Source organism: Schistocerca piceifrons, chromosome 7 (genome assembly GCF_021461385.2).
Source record: "Schistocerca piceifrons isolate TAMUIC-IGC-003096 chromosome 7, iqSchPice1.1, whole genome shotgun sequence".
NCBI lineage: Eukaryota > Metazoa > Arthropoda > Insecta > Orthoptera > Acrididae > Schistocerca > Schistocerca piceifrons.
Genome location: NC_060144.1, coordinates 316,998,736 through 317,013,427, shown reverse-complemented (window position 1 = coordinate 317,013,427; position 14,692 = coordinate 316,998,736). Strand labels below are relative to the sequence as shown.

The following is a 14,692-nucleotide window of genomic DNA, read 5'->3' as shown; positions in this document are numbered from 1 at the left end:
TTTGTTAGTATACACCTACATAAGAAGAACTGGTTATCATAATAAAACGAGAGAAATCAGAGCTTTCATCGAAAAGTTGTTCATTTTTCCGGGCGCTATTAGAGTGTTGAACGGTAGCAAAATAGCTTGAAGGTGGTACGGTGAACCCTCTGACAGACAATTGTGAAATGCAGGGTAATCACGTAGGTGTAGAGGCACTGTCATAACCTAGCATCACGGTTCGCGCGGCTTCCCCCGTCGGAGGTTCGAGTCCTCCCTCGGGCATGGGTACGTGTGTCGTCCTTAACGTAAGTTAGTTTCAGTTAGATTGAGTTGTGTGTAAGTCTAGGGACCGATGACCTTAGCAGTTTGGTGCCATAGAAGCTTACCACAAATTTTCAAATAACCCTTGTAATACAGTAGTTGGTGGTTGCGTAAAGCTCCTGATCACCAGACTTTGTGCTAACATCCTGGATTATATTTCAAACCTCTCCACAGCGTTTCATAAAGTGAGCGAAAGTGACCACGTTGCTGGTGATCCATCTGTTATATGGGGTTTTTAAATCTGGTGACCACATTGGTGCTATTAAAGAGGCAATGCTGTGTGTCGCCAGATGGTTCCACCCATCGACCTTCTACCGTCATACAACACAAGTGTAACACTACATTATATACACATCTATTCACACATCTATTAGTCACCTTCACTCAATAGAGACACTTAAGAGACAACACTAACATTCGCAGAGGTAAACTGCACGTTGTGCACGCATTAGCTGGCTGAAACTACACAATGGGCTCTCCCGGCCAAGCATCCCATACGATAATCAATAAATATGATCGTTTCCGGAATCGTTGGCTGTAAGCTATGCTGTCAGACTTCCGTTACCCTACCGTGCGGTGCCAGCTGTTGTGGGCGAGCGGTTCTAGGCGCTTCAGTCTGGAACCGCGCGACCGCTACAGTCGCAGGTTCGAATCCTGCCTCGGGCATGGATGTGTGTGCCGCGCGGGATTAGCCGAGCGGTCTGAGGCGCTCCAGTCGTGGACTGTGCAGCTGGTCCCGGCGGAGGTTCGAGTCCTCCCTCGGCCATGGGTGTCTATGTTTGACCTTAGGATAATTCAGGTTAAGTAGTGTGTAAGCTTGAAAGGGTACAGTACCGCCCAACATTGAAAATAGGTACAACATACTTCATTATTCTTGTCAGAACAACATATTTTTTGTAAAAATAACTCAATTTCAATTAATACAGCGAAGCCGGATACCAGTGTGAGAAAGAATGACAATTTATTTATTTAATTGATGACATGTGCACTCCCACAAAATAAATCCCTACACCTAGTTTGGTGAGATCTGTGAAATGAATGAATGTATGGTCGTCTGCTAACCGCAGATAGTGAATGTGAATATATGATCATCTTTGAGATGATCCTTTGGCCACCTTTGGTGGAACCAAAAAGATTAAATTTACCGGAGCTTTGAGCGCCTGAAATGTGGCTGACCAATATGGTAGCAAGGTGCTCCCCCACTTCGGCAGAGGTGCGAGAGGACCTGAAGAACGGCCATGTTTTCAGCACTCTGCTGCTGGATCTAGTGATGGTAAGACCTGTCTTAGGTGTGCTCTGTAAAGACAAAAGAGTGGAGACATGGTATGCATGTGAAATACTTAAGAGTAGTTTAGAATAATAATTTCTCTATTTCAGGAACTTTTGTGGGGAGAATTAAATGGCAGGCAGGTAATATTAAGAGGATCGTAGTAATCTTCGGAAGTGACCAGTGGTCACAATGAAACCACATGTAGCAATAAGTTGAAATACTTCTGAGTGCTTAAGTTAAGCTGAATTACTAGCGTGTGTGCTATAAGTTGGAAATATTTAAGAAATGGCGTGTGCAGGACTTGAAATTAGAGACGAGTACTTCCATGTGGTGAGCACTGTGTGAGTCTCAATCTGTGTGTGAGACAAATGATAAAGAGAAGTATTCGTCCATGGTATCAGTTGAGGACTCGCGTGTGTGATGGATATGTTCTTAATATTACTTTGCGTGTTATGTTTCCGTGTGGCGCTTGATTCAAACTATAATACTCTGAGAGTAAAGCAAGGTGAGTCAGCCGTCTATCCAGCAACGCCACTTGGCTTGCATTGCACAGGAAGACGTGCATATATCCTCCAGAGTTCGTAGTAGGAAAGAAAAGTTACGAAGTGGGACAGTGTCGTGTGAAACTGGGATGAATTTTAATTGAAGTGGGAAAGCTGAAAGTGATGTGATTATAACGCTGTGACTATTCCTTATTTTGTATTGTATGTTGCAGTGTGATGTATTTCATGAAATTTAAGTATGTGTGGTTGGCATGGGAGAGTAACAAGATAGTTTCAGAGGCATTGGGTTAAGCATGTTCCTTTTTGTACCACTCGGTCTGGAGGAAAGTTTCGTGATTATGGGTGTGAGAGTCGAAGTGTGAGATATAGCAAAAGATCCACCATCCTATCCAGAAAGTGCACTGTAGCGTTAAATAATTACGAGACCATAAGATAGAGAATCACCAATGTAAGCCATGCCCACTGGACGGAATTTCTCATGTGTTATTGTTGTAGGTTATAGAATGTGTGTATTTAGGTTATAGAATTTATCGGAATAAATAAGATAGTGAAAAGAAAAAGATTGATGGTCTTTTCCTTCGAATTGTATGTTGTCATGATATCCAGAATTTATAATGTGTGCGCCATTCCTATTCAGTGCGATGGCCACGTGTTGATCAAAGCCGTTAAATAAGAAAGAAAATGTGGTATTGCCAGTGCGTAGTGAACAGAGTTCTTCAAATTACTAATAGTCAGACGTGCGTTTCCGTTGCGTAATATTCAAACAGGAGAATAACTTGTAACTTAATTGTGAGTACTAGAGTTCATGTTACTCGATAAATAAGAATGAGTCCACTCGCTTGGCAAAGTCCCATAAGATTTCACACACATTTGAACAATTTTGAACATGGATGTGTGTGATGTCCTTAGGTTAGTTATGTTTAAGTAGTTCTAAGTTTTAGGGGACTGGTGACCTCAGATGTTAAGTCCCATAGTGCTCAGAGCCATTTGAACCATTTTTTACCGTGTGGTGGCCATTAACAACGAACCCCCACCACTTCTGTTGTCCTCACCCCTACCACGCCGTCTGCTCAGGTAAGGGAAAGATTATTTTTGAAATCATCATACAGTGATCAAAATATAATCTTTGTAATTAATCATACCGGACTAGATCGCAAGGCACGTTTATTAAAACATGACGATCGAAACCTGTCATGTTTTAATAAACGTGCCTTGCGATCTAGACAGTCATCATTAATTTCACGGGAAAGATATTTTGTGTTTATCTCTGTCGAGCCAAAATGTGGAAACTTCCGTGTTTAAATATCCAAAGACAGTGACGAAATCATAGAAAAGAACGTAACTGTTGAACTGTCCCATTAATGTGGGTACAGTACAGGTCCAAATGTGGATGCAGCAAACTACGACAGCATTTTCAGTAATTAATTGACCAAGTAAGAGCGGTGTCCGGCGTAATGATGCTTAGGTGGATAGCTTATTTAGCACGTTGTTTTGTTGGGTATTTTCTGTTTATATCAGTGCCGCGTAAGAGGTATTTTCACTTGGATTTAGGCAGTTATCCTTGAGTTTGAGCTGCTGCTGAGAAATACAGCTGTTCATGGTAGCGAGATATCTTTGAGAGATTTTGGTGATATCTGCTCCATAGCAACTGACATTAGCCGGTTACGTTATATTTACAACATTATACTTACTTGTGTTCCGTGGATCACGTCGAGAGGGCTGGGATGTAGAAAGAGGTCAAAGACATACATTTTAATGAACCACAATAGAACAAAATGATTATAAATGAAAAGTACAATATTGTGGATATTCTACAGTATTAATTTATTTCGGCAACAGGGTTTTGGCTTAAGAGGCAATCTATAGACAGTCTGAAGATGACCTTGCAAGCCGAAAACCGGTTGACGAAATAAATTAATAGTGTAGAACATCCACAATATTGGGACTTTGATTTATATCTATGAATTTCCACCAATAAGCGATGGAAGAATCAGCTAACAGAACGAAATGCCTTAATAATATGAAAGATTATTGTACTAAAATGCTAATGTTAATTACAAAATAATCCAAACCATTAAGTTTCTCTTACGGAAATCTTCAGTGGAGTAGAAAGTTGCCCAAAAGAAAGTTCTTCAATTTAGTTTTAAACTACACCACATCAACTACAAAACTTTAAATACAGTCACTAATGCAGTTGAATGCACATTTCCGCATGTAGGGACTGGTTTTTGGTCCTAATTATATTCATTTTTGTCAAAATACAAAGATTTTTAAAAGGTCTCTGCAGGATGTTCTTGAGCTAACACCAGATTAAATTCTTCTAACGTGCTTATGCACTGTGTCCTCAGAGTCTTTCACATGGTCATTCTTCAATAAAAATCTTCCCATATAATTGTGTAGGCTTCCCCAGCCAAAGTCAATTCATATAAAGTTTTTAGAGTATGGTACCGCGTATGGGTCGGTACCATACACAGAAAATTTTTATATCAAAATCTTCTCAATTTACAAGCCCCCTCACTTCGATGAAAACACCTGATCTTTCAAGAATTTCCTACGAAGGAAACATACACTCCTGGAAATGGAAAAAAGAACACATTGACACCGGTGTGTCAGACCCACCATACTTGCTCCGGACACTGCAAGAGGGCTGTACAAGCAATGATCACACGCACGGCACAGCGGACACACCAGGAACCGCGGTGTTGGCCGTCGAATGGCGCTAGCTGCACAGCATTTGTGCACCGCCGCCGTCAGTATCAGCCAGTTTGCCGTGGCATACGGAGCTCCATCGCAGTCTTTAACACTGGTAGCATGCCGCGACAGCGTGGACGTGAACCGTATGTGCAGTTGACGGACTTTGAGCGAGGGAGTATAGTGGGCATGCGGGAGGCCGGGTGGACGTACCGCCGAATTGCTCAACACGTGGGGTGTGAGGTCTCCACAGTACATCGATGTTGTCGCCAGTGGTCGGCGGAAGGTGCACGTGCCCGTCGACCTGGGACCGGACCGCAGCGACGCACAGATGCACGCCAAGACCGTAGGATCCTACGCAGTGCCGTAGGGGACCGCACCGCCACTTCCCAGCAAATTAGGGACACTGTTGCTCCTGGGGTATCGGCGACGACCATTCGCAACTGTCTCCATGAAGCTGGGCTACGGTCCCGCACACCGTTAGGCCGTCTTCCGCTCACGCCCCAACATCGTGCAGCCCGCCTCCAGTGGTGTCGCGACAGGCGTGAATGGAGGGACGAATGGAGACGTGTCGTCTTCAGCGATGAGAGTCGCTTCTGCCTTGGTGCCAATGATGGTCGTATGCGTGTTTGGCGCCGTGCAGGTGAGCACCACAATCAGGACTGCATACGACCGAGGCACACAGGGCCAACACCCGGCATCATGGTGTGGGGAGTGATCTCCTACACTGGCCGTACACCACTGGTAATCGTCGAGGGGACACTGAATAGTGCACGGTACATCCAAACCGTCATCGAACCCATTGTTCTACCATTCCTAGACCGGCAAGGGAACTTGCTGTTCCAACAGGACAATGCACGTCCGCATGTATCCCGTGCCACCCAACGTGCTCTAGAAGGTGTAAGTCAACTACCCTGGCCAGCAAGATCTCCGGATCTGTCCCCCATTGAGCATGTTTGGGACTGGATGAAGCGTCGTCTCACGCGGTCTGCACGTCCAGCACGAACGCTGGTCCAACTGAGGCGCCAGGTGGAAATGGCATGGCAAGCCGTTCCACAGGACTACATCCAGCATCTCTACGATCGTCTCCATGGGAGAATAGCAGCCTGCATTGCTACGAAAGGTGGATATACACAATACTAGTGCCGACATTGTGCATGCTCTGTTGCCTGTGTCTATGTGCCTGTGGTTCTGTCAGTGTGATCATGTGATGTATCTGACCCCAGGAATGTGTCAATAAAGTTTCCCCTTCCTAGGACAATGAATTCACGGTGTTCTTATTTCAATTTCCAGGAGTGTATGTATACATAGACTTACACAGACGTAAGGCACAATATTACATCTATTATACTATCTCCACAGGTACAATTGATAACGTCAAATGCAGAAACAAGCACGTAGTATGACTCTTATCATTGGGAGTAAATAAATAGTGCAGCAAAAAAAATATGTACTTGAAATGAAGCGTCGTTACTCGAGCTTTCGATAGCTTTCGCCGTCGTGCCATTGGTACCAGAAGTTAAAATCACAGACTGATGTGGCTGGCATGGTGTTCCGCTTACATACACTGTACAGGCAGAACATGATGAACAACTACCTAATAGCCAGTATGTACACCTTTGGCACACCCAACAGCGGTGACCCGTCGTGGCATGCCACCAATGAGGCCACGATACGTCACTGAAGGGAGTTGGCATCACATCTGCACACACAAGTCATCTAATTCCCGTAGATTTCGGAGAGGGGAGCGAAGAGCTCTGACGCGACGTTCAATCACATCCCAGATGTATTCCGTCTGGTAAAGATTTGGCGAGCTGCTGGGCCAGCACGTCAATTGGAACTCGCCACTGTGTTCCTCGAAATTGTCCAGGACACTCCTGGCTTAGTGACACGGAGCATAATCTTGTTGAAAAATGCCACTACCACTAGGAAACATGATCGTCATGAAAGGATGTCTGTGACCTTCAACCAGTGTATGATACTCTTTGGCCGCCAATGTGCCTTGCACGAGCTCTACTTGATCCATGGATGCCCTCGCGAATGTTCCCCAGAGCATAACAGAGCCACAGCCAGCTTGTCTCCGTCCCTCAGTACAGGTGAGAAGAAGCTTTTCCCCTGGATGACGACGGATTCGCACCCTCCTATCGGCATGAAGAAGATGATAGAGGGATTCATCAGACCACGTTACGCTCTGCCACTGCTCCAAGTCCAGCGCCGATGGCCATGTGCACATTTCCGCTGTAGTTGACGATGTCGTGGTGTTAACATTGTCACATGCATGGGTCGTCGGCTGTGGAGGCCCATCAATAGGAGTGGTCGGTGCACTGTGTGTTCATACACACTTGCATTCTGCCCAGCATTGAGGTCTGGTGTTAGTTTCGCCACCGTTCGCCAACTGTCCTGTTTCACCAGTCTGCCCAGCCTGCGACATCCGTCATCTGTAAAGAGGGGTGGACGCTCAACTCCACGACGTCTGGACGTGGGTCTCACCCTCATTTCGCCACATGTTGAAGACACCATAACACTCCTCGAACGCCCGACAAGTCGTGCAGTTTCTGAAATGCTCGTGCCGAGCATTAGGGCCATCACAATCTGCGATCGGTCAAACTCAGATAGATCGAGCGCCTTCCCCGTTCTACACACCGACAGCACGTTCACTGATATTACTTTCACCTTGCGTGTGTCTGACTGTCATTCTTCACCAGGTGAAGCTGCAATCGCCTCGACCGGTTTATATCGATAGTAGTTCGGTGGTCATAGTGTTCTGGGTGATCAGTATACGTGCGACACCAGTATCTGGAACCTTCCAGAGAGGCCCAAAGCGGCGCATGCGCGGAAGGCGTTTTGGCCAACACAGCGGCTTCGGCTCGTCGAGGGACCGCGTGATGATTGCCGCGAGAGGGCTGGCTCCACGTTTCAAGTTCCCGCCCCCATCTCCTTAGAAGTTTCAGGAGTACGTCTTTAGTTTTGCTTGATATCCAAAGGCGCCCCCCTCCCTCCCCCTGTCATGCCTTACTAAATGTTACCCCTGGTGTCTGTTAAACCTGTTGCTGATTATACCAATTTCAGCCGTCTCCTTTATAACTGAATCCCAGTATTATGGTGCATGAACCAAAAGTCTCGACTTTTCAGATCGTATTTTCTGTCACTTTTCTATTCAATGTTCAGTCCCGGCCATTTCTCAAGTTCCCTTCATTTCATGTCATGAGTGCTCTGCAGAAGGCTTAGCAACAGTGCGAATAGTTTATCATATGCCAATGCTACTACAGTTGCTGAGGACACCATACACGCCAGGACCTCGTAGACCTAAGTTTTCTGTAGCTGGCTGGCATGCTTCTCGCTAATCGTTAGCCCATATTATGAAAGTAATGCAGCCGACTTGGCCTCTTCTGCCGGTTCACGAGGCGTCTTTCGTCGATGGCAACTGAAAGCTTTTGTAATCTTTCTTTTTATATAACCATTTTCCCTGAACATGCGTCAGATGCTGAAATACACTGCAGATGAGCGTCGTCTGAAATAATCTTTTCCGTGTGTACTAACGCTTTCGGGTCCGCTTTATTGTGTACAGGTTGGCGAAAACTGTTGACATTCTAGTATCAGTCAGTGTGCGTACATTTCCTGTATACGGAATGACCAAACCAGTCTTCTACCTTTCACTCAAGTAAAACATCCAAGAACGGAAGCTTACCATTCGTCTGCACGTCAGTACTAAACTTAATATTGGTGTGACCATTGTTTATGTTGTGAAAGAACTTCTGCAGTGCATTTTCACCATGAACCCATATCGTGTAGGTGTCGTGTACGTACCGTAGGAAGCAACACAGATGCAATCTCATAGAGTTCAGAGCTTGCTCCTCAAAGCGCTCCATGAGCGAGTTCGAGATGACCGGAGATAACAGGTATCTCATCGCTTTGCCATTTGTCATCTCATAACAGTCGTTGCATTACAGGAAGTACATTGTCGTTAACGCATGGCGGTACACCTTAACGATCCCAAGCGGATACTGTTGGGCCAAAAGATCTAGGATGTTTAGTACTGGCATCGCCATAAAAAGTGACGTCCAGATTAACCATTACGTCGTTTCAAACTAGCTTTATTTTCCTGAGGGTGCCAACGAATGACTGCTGAGTAAAAGGAATAGTATCGACGGCAATCAAATAAGCTAGTAAGAGATGGTACTGATTCCCCATGGTGCACAAAACAGGTCAGAACACTATTGCAGAATCTACGAAAAAAGCATGCCAAATTTCAAAAAAGGCAGAACTCCCAAGAATGGCGAATTTTTACAGAAGCTTGAAATTTAGCGCGAACTTCAGTGCGAGATGCTTTTAATAGTTTCCGCAATGAAACTCATTCTCGTATTGTGGCAGAAAATCCAGAGAGATTCTGTCGAATGTAACGCACACCAGCGGAAAGAGACAGTTAATGCCTTCACAATGGATATAGCAAAGAGACATCGCAAACGCTTTCAAGGGCCGCCGACGAAAGACACCTGGTGAATCAGTGGCCAAACGGACTGCATTCCTGCCATACTGTGGAGCAACTAGCAATAAATTACGAAGTCTGCTGTAGAAACATGGGCTAAGACCAGTGTTCCGGCCCGCCCCCAAGATATGAGATACGTTGCGCCCTGTTAAGGACGACATTGCTCTTAAGAGTGTCGGCGTGTATGGTGAACCCTGTGAATGTGGCAGCATGAATATCGGACAAACAATTGGCACGGCTGCGGAGCGTTGTACTGAGCACAAGCGCCATACAAAACAAAGGGAGCTTCACAAGTCGGCCATAGCGGAGCACTGCCTAGAAAACGGACATAAAAAACAGTTCGAAAATACAAAAGTGTTGGCTCATGAATCTACATATTGGGACTCCGTTATAAAGGAAGCGGCCGAGATTCGTTTAAACAACAATAATTTCAACAGAGACCATGGGCACACACTCAACAGAGCAGGGGGGCGGGCGTTGGACATCGAAAGAAAGTAAAGACAGATGCACGACGTGGGAGTGGCAGTTTCAAACGTGGCACCATGGGCACACACTCAACAGAGCAGGGGGGGCGGGCGTTGGACATCGAAAGAAAGTAAAGACAGATGCACGACGTGGGAGGGGCAGTGTCAAACGTGGCGCTTGTCCCCGATGCCACCTGACGTCACCGGTGCTGCCAAGGGCAATATCTCCGCTAGCTGCCCGGGTCGACTTAAACGCGCGCGCGCCACGTTGGGTCTATCTGATTGGCTGCTGATGATGTCATCATGCCTATATAAGCAAGAAACCGTAGCAGCCCCGGTCCCGGATGATGAGCTTCGCCCTGACATCTACCCTTCCTACCAACTCTAAACTCTAACCCCCTCTTCCTGCCTCCTCCTCAGGGCTCCCTCTCCTCCCCCTCCCTCCTTCTGAGCGGATTTCCCCTCCTACTCCCCGTCCATCTCTTGTGCCTTCTTTCAGTGTCTCTGCGCTCCCTCCTGCCCTGTCTTCCCTTTTCCTCTCCCGCCCCATGTGTCTCCTGCCTCTTCGTGAACCCACGGTTGCCCCTCCTCTCTTCATCCCGCCGCTTCCCCAGCTGCCCCATGCTCTCCCCTCCTTTTCCATCCTCTCTGACCTTTCCCTCGGCAGGTCCCGCCTGGTAGTTTTATTCTTCGTCGTGTGTGCTCCAAGTGGGTTTTCAGTGTGTTGTTTCGGAGTGTTTTTAATACTGTGGCCAACTTTTAACCTGTGCATGCGCATCCAGTGTCTTCTCTGTGTTTTAAGAATCGCCAACTGTGTTTTTTAACTTTCTGGTGACTTTTTTTAACTGTCCCCAATGAACGACTACATGTCAGTGTATTTTTACCTCCATTTTCTCCCCTTACTCTGTTTTATGTTCCCCTTTTTTACCTCCTTATGCATGTATTATTTTATTCTTGTTTTAGTTGTCATGTCACTCGGCTGAAGAGCGGCGGATTGTGCTGCTGACAGCCCTCCCCTGCCCATATGGGGCAGGGGCATGAAATCACAATAAAGAAAAAAAAAAAAGCAGCCCCGGCAGTCAGTGAACTCCTGACGAGCTCGATGATTTTATTCGAATTGACACGGCTTGAAAACCGAGAACGTTTTATTCATTAGTGCCTTCACTGCGCGATAACATTGGTAATGTCACGGATGACGTGCCCCTAAAGCAGATTTACTAAATACAGTTTTCCGAAATTCCTTCACCAAAGAACACTAAGTAAAATTCCAGAATTCGAATCAAGAACAACTGACAACACAAGTACCTTCCAAGTAGATATCCCCGTTGTAGCGAAGGCAGCTTAAATCCCTTAATAAAGCAAGACCTCCGGTCCAGACTCGATACCAGTCAGGTTCCTTTCTGAGTATGATGATACAACACCTTCATATTCAGCGATCATATACAACCGCTCACTTATCGAAAGAACTGCACCTACGGATTGGAAAGTTGCACCGGTCACACCAATATCCAAGAAAGGAAATAGGAGTAATCCGCTGATTTACAGACCCATATCGTTAACGTCAATTTGTAGTAGTATTTTGGGACATATACTGCGTTGGAACATTACAAATTCATTTTTTTCATTTTTTTGTGAAGGACATCATATTCGTCGGTGACTGCAGAAATTATTAATTTCACAATTGAAATTTCGGCGTTTGGGTCATTCTCATGTGAAAGTGCAAAAGCTTTTTCGCTCACTTCGCTGCTACAGACGACTCAATTTTAACAGTGATAAATTTTGGAGTTACTTCTTTGGATTTACGTTGCCTGTTAAACTTTATACACTCCGCTGTCCTCAGCAATTTTACCTTCTTACTGTCTTCTGTTGTCTTCAGCTATTTAATCTTCGTACTGTCTTCAGCAATTTGACCTTCGTACGAAGCTTAAGTTACTGAAGACAACACAGTGTGTAAAGTTTAACAAGCAGTGTAAGGCCAACGATGTAACTCCAAAATACATCAGTGTTAAAATTAACCCATGTGCAGCAGTGAAGCGAGCTGAAAAGCTTTCGCAGTACCTCTTGAAAATGGCCCAAACGCCGAAATTGCAATTGCGATACAAATAATTTCTACAGTTAATTGTGAATATAATGTCCTATAAAATATTCTATCTGAGTGTGAAGTTAATCAGTTTAGAGTTACCTCGAAGAAAACGATTTATTGACAAATGACATGGATTCAGAATAATCTTTTTTGTGAAACACAGCTAACTCTTTATTCTCACGAAGTAATGAGTGATATCGACAGGAGTTGTCAGATTGATTCCATGTTCTTAGATTTCCAGAAGGATTTTGACACTGTTCCTCCCAAGCGACTTATGATCAAAATGCTTGCCTGTGTAGTATCGTCTCAGTTGTGCCGTTTTATTCGTGATTTCCTGTCAGAAAGGTCACAGTACGTAGTAATCGACGGAAAATTGTCTATTAGAACAGAAGCTATATCCGGTGTCCCCCAGGGAAGTGTTATAGGCCCTCTGCTGTTCCTAATCTACAGAAACAATTTTGGAGACAGTCGGAGCAGCTCTCTTAGATTGTTTGGAGATAATGCTGCCATTTTCCGTCTTATAAAGTCATCAGATGATCAAAACACATTGCAAACTATTTAGTCAAGGTAACTGTATGGTGCGAAAAGTGGCAATTGACTCCAAATTATGAAGAGTGTGAAGTTATCCGCATGAGTACTGAAAGGAATCCGTTAAAATTTGGTTACTGGTTAAAACATACAAATCTGGAGGCTGTAAACTCAAATACTTTTGGATGACGGTTACGAATAACCTAAATTGGAAGGATCACATAGATAATGTTGTGGGAAAAGCAAACGAAAGACTGAAATTTATTGGCAGAACACTTAGAAAATTCAACAGGTCTACTGTAGAGACCACATTTGTCTGCCCTTTTCTGGAGTATTGCTGTGCGATGTGAGATCCGTATCAGATAGGATTGACGGAGGACGTCGAACAAGTTCAAGGAAGGCCAGTTCGTTTTGTGTTATCGCGAAACAGGGGAGAGAGTGCCGCGTGTGTGATATGTGTATTGGGGGGGGGGGGGGGGGGATCATTAAAACAAAGGAGGTTTTCGTTGCGGCAGGATTTTCTCATAAAATTTCAATCACCAATCATCTCCTTAGAGTGTGAAAATATTTTGTTGGTGACCACCACATAGGAAGGAATGACCATAATAATAAAATAATAGAAATCAGAGCTCGCACGGAAAGATTTAAGTATTTGTCTTCCCAGTGGCCAGTTCGGGAGTGGAACGATAGAGAAATAGCTTGAAGGTGATTCGATGAATCTTCTGCCAGGTACGTCATTGAGAATTGCAGATTACTCATCTAGATCTAGATGTAGAGTATTGTGCTAAGCTTTCAACATATTGAACAGAGAGAGCTTGAGAAATCGGTCGTAACTAAGCATTGCCTGAAATATGGACAAAGAATACAATTTGAAATGACGAGAGTCTTGGCTTATACACTGTGATACTGGGATTACGTAATAAAGGAGGCGGCTGAGGTTAGAATAAACTGCAACAATTTTAATAGAGACCAGGGGTACACACTTAGCTGGGCATGGCGATAGGCAAGCAAAGACGGATGCTCGACGCTTGTAGGGAGGTGGGAGCGGCGGTTTCAAACGTGGCACAGGTCCCTTGCGCCACCTGACGTAACTGGGCCGGAGTTGCTATGCACTGACCAACTCGCCTTCCCGCGCACGTTCTCTCCGGAAGGAAAACAGGAAAAAACAAATGACGATAATGCAGCCATTATAAATTATGTATCCCTTTGGGAGTCAGATCTGGAAGCTGGAGAGATATGGAGGGATTGAATAAGAGTCTCTGGCCGTTCTTTCCACCAACCTGTAGTCTTCTAAAGTTGTGTCCCCAGCACACCAGCGCAGAAGACAGCTCGTCGGTCGTGGGATCTTCGGCGGAAGCTACTACGATGTCAGTTCTAACCTGTGATTCAGCTTTTTGCGGGATGCTACTTGCCCGGGTTAGTATCTGTATCTACAGAGGGTAAGATCTGTAGTACTGACACCATTAATGTAGCCTGTTCGTTTACACTGTCTTTTACAACACTCGACACAGCTATCTTAATTGTATGGTAACTTTTCCATCCAACTTACCAAATACGATACACATGTCCGGCTCTCCGGTACACACTAGACACAGTGGATAGTACATATTCACAACTAAGTTACGCCCGATATGGAGTAAAACGTGTCCGCGTCTGAAGAACACCCGAAACAGAGTGACTATTACATATTCACATCTACGTAACGCACGATATTGAGATACGTGACTGACGCTCCAGAACGCCCGAGAGAGAGACTAGCGTAGCCGAAGTACTTCGTCTCCCGGGCGCGCCAACGCGACCCGAAGGTATCCGAAGCACTTCGGTTGCAATATCGTTACTATTATGTTTCTCAAAACTAGTGAAATTTAATTTAAAAAAAAGATAGACTCGTAGGGTAACCATGAGAGATTGTCATACCTAAAACTGGGTTAAATACAATGAAAAATATATAAATAATTAATAAGAGAAGTTAGGCGTTTTGGCGCGTAGCACCCGAACGTGCCGACCAGTCAGAAGCAAGTTCAGTAAAATTGCCGGACTCTCCCGCGTGACTGGTACATACTGTACCATCTGCTGCTTGTACCTCACTCCACTTTCGTACCACACGCTACTTCACGTGTATCAAGCTGCATCAAGGGGAGCTTCCAACAAAATAAAATACTGGCGGCTACAGCCAGGAATATCACATCATGTCAGGCACTTTCCGTCAAGTTGCACGACAAACTGCCTTCAGTTAATTGCATAGACGGAATATACCTCCACGAATTTTAAAGCAACTAAGGAAAGACGAAAAACAGGAAAAAATGACGAGGAGATTTTATTGACGCTTATGCATTCTGAAAATGCTATCCACGTAACTTCAGT

At 45.0% G+C, this 14,692-nt stretch overlaps 1 protein-coding gene across 1 annotated transcript in view; it reads left to right on the top strand.

Annotated features, from left to right (window-relative positions):
• Nucleotides 1-14,692, top strand: part of LOC124805290 (myrosinase 1-like) — a 237,454-nt gene that overhangs the window by 87,957 nt on the left and 134,805 nt on the right. The gene's annotated exons all lie outside the window — the stretch shown is intronic.